Genomic DNA, 3280 nt, shown 5'->3' with positions numbered 1-3280 from the left:
GGATTGAACCGACTTTTTCGTACACCTTACGATTTGACACACGGCCAGTTAGTCAATTACCCAAAACAATCCGTAGGCACTTTCTCTGGAAAACATCTGGAAAATCTTCCTCCCTGTCTCGAAGTGCCCACCCATCAGAACCATACTTAACCTCTCTCATCACTTTTTCTTCCAATATTCTAATGTTGGTTTGTAAACTTATCTTCCTATTCCTTCAATTTTTTTCAACTGTGAAATAATACCGTGGGCCTTGGCTATTCTACTTTTAGCATCTTTAATGCACCCTCCGTCTTTACTGATATTACTACCAAATGAAGCTGTTACTGGTAGTAACAGCTGTTACCAGTAACCAAGTTACTGGTAAGTGAAGCTGTTTACTTGATCGATCTTCTCGCAACCCACAATTACCTCTTCATCTTCGCTTAAGTAGTATTTCTTACGCAAATACAAGCGCGGCCCTATCTCGGTGTACTATTGGAGTGCCAATCCATCGCATCTGTTCTTTGAGATAACAATGTTCCTGGAAACAATGCGTGCCAAAAATATTGTTGCTGTGTTATCACAGCCTCATGTCAAAAATGTAGTATCTATGTTTCCGATGAAAATGCATTTGTTTATCAATTTTATTTCATCGCTGAAACAACGCAATGGTTTCGAGCGCACAGTACCCATTAGGCGAGTATTATAAAGAAAGAAAACTGGTCGAAGTTATTATCATTACATGAAGTGAACTTTAACTATCAAGATGTCTAATAAAAGGAATTTGATGTGGATTCCAATATACAAAAGTGTCGTAATCTATGTATTTTTTGTAGTATGTAGAGTGGACGGGGACTGTTTTTCATACAGTTTTGGTTTATTAAAACACATTTACATTCCTTTTAGTTATCGAATCGTTTGTATGTCATATATAATGATTAGTTTTGAAATGCCCTTCCCTACTAGCCATTCTTGAACTTTCGAATTCAGGCTATGGAAAATTTTTTAACCTGGAGTTTCAGGTGATGGTAAAGAGCGATACCAAAACCAAGAAAGAGGTTTTACCGAATTGTATGTGTTTGTGTTTCATATGTAATCATTAGTTTAAAAAGCACCCCTCCCTAACAGCCAGTCTTGAACTTTTAAATTCAATCCATTAAAAATTCTTGAACCTGGATCTTCAGTAGACGGTAAAGAGCAATATCAAAACTAAAAAGACCATAAACACTGCCTTCGAGTGGTTTACGAGCTTAACCAATTGGTAAAAATCGCAGGCTTAAATCGAGGATTTTTTTCTTGCTATTGACTTATTGTACGGAAATGTTTGATGTTGTATGATAGAAACAAGCATGAATCAAGGAATGTACAAATATTCATATAGTATTCATATTAGAGAGCGTGGTATGCTGTTATTGAGATTGAAATAGACAATTTGAAATGATTTCTACGTAAATTTGAGAGGTTATTAGGAAATGGTTCTATCAAGTGATTTGTTTTCGGAAGAGTCACACAGGACAGTAGGTTGTTAAATTGGTAAAAATTTCACACTTAAATCATGGATTTGTCTTGCAACTGGCCTGTTTGAAGGAAATGTTTGATGTTCCAGGCTAGAAACAAACTTGAATCAAGGAATGTACCCTAAGAAGCCTTCCTTGATTTTGAAAATAGAAGGGATTTTTACCAGGCTCATATTAGAATTGGATATGGTATGCTGGTAGTGAGGTTGACAGAGACAATTTGAAGTGATTACTACGTAAGTTTGAAAGGTTATTAGCAAATGGTTCTGTCAAGTGAATATTTTATTTTTGGAAGGGGGGCCATGGAACTATAGGTTGTTAAATTAGTAAAAATTTAAGACTTAAATCAAATATATATCTTGCAACTGTTCTGTTTTAAAGAAATTTTTGATGCTACATGCTAGAAAGAAAGGACCTTGAATCAAGGAATGTGCCCTGAGAAACCTTCCTTAATTTTGAAATTTGAAAGGATTATTAACAGGTTCATACTATATTTGGACATGGTATACTGGTAACCAGGTTGATATAGGCAATTGAAATGGTTTATTAACAAATTTTTTTAACAGTTGTATATCATTTGAAGGGGGTCATAGGACAGTTGGATGTTAAATGGAGAAAAAATTGCAAATTTAAATCAAGGATTTTTCATGCATCTGACTCGTTTTAAGGAAATATTTAACGTTACACTTTAGAAAGAAGCTTGAATCAAGGAATGTACGCTGAGAAATCTTCCTTGATTTTGAAATTAGAAGGTATTATTAATAGATTCATATTTAAATTTGACAGATTGACAAAACCATTTATCAATAAATCATTTCAATTGCCTATGCCTAAAAACTAATGGACACGTAGCAAAGTAATTCAATGAAATATTTTTACTGAAATAATGGCTCGTAGAATATCATCATTAAAACAAATGAATGCTTTGATCCCATTCCATAAAATACTTCATTATGTTGTCTCTTGACATGGCACTTTTTCCATTTTTGGGTCATACACGAGTTTTAATGTGGTTTCAGCTGCAACCTCATCACACATTTCACCATTGCTATTATTGTTTTCATTGACTGTATCTGTTGGTTAACTGTCAATGACACTAGTAACGTTTTCAGGTACTTTGTTTTTCATCAATTCATCTTTATATTAAGTTGTTATATTTGTCTGCCAGTGCCCCTTTTTCCATTTTCTTTTTTAACAGGTCTATAAATAAAGACGGGTTAAGTTTAAAGATGTCATCCTAAACGGAGGTCTAGGATAATTTTTATATTCTAGGATAATTTAATAGTATAGTTTCTACTGCGTCGTATGCACTTATTATGGTCAGATATGTTCCCTTGGCATCCACTTTGCGAAGAACCTAACCTCATTCTGTCATTTTATCTTTTTTGTCTGACTCTGTGTGCTCGTGAGTCTGTTTCTGTGTCTGTCTGTTTGTGTATCTTTTTCTATGTCTATGTGTCTGTTCATATGTCTGTAAGCCTATGAGTCTTTATGGCTATGTGTCTGTGTGCATGTGGGTCTGTTTGTGTGTCCTATGTGCTACATATACAACCTCTGTTTGTTTTTATTTAAAAAATCCGATTTGCATATTTTTTCTGTATGAACATGGGGCCAGATGTTGTTTGACTACAATTTTTTGCGGTTAATTGAACAATTTATGAAGTGCATTGCATTTCACTAGGCTGCTTCTTTGTTCTTCTTGTTTGTTCTTTGTTCAATCTTCTTTGTGTCGAGAGATAAATTCATTGAAAATTAGGACCTAAATGCGCATGTCTGTCCAAACT

The sequence above is a fragment of the Artemia franciscana genome, chromosome 1 (genome assembly GCF_032884065.1).
Source record: "Artemia franciscana chromosome 1, ASM3288406v1, whole genome shotgun sequence".
Classification (NCBI taxonomy): Eukaryota; Metazoa; Arthropoda; class Branchiopoda; order Anostraca; family Artemiidae; genus Artemia; species Artemia franciscana.
This window is presented reverse-complemented; position numbering follows the sequence as displayed.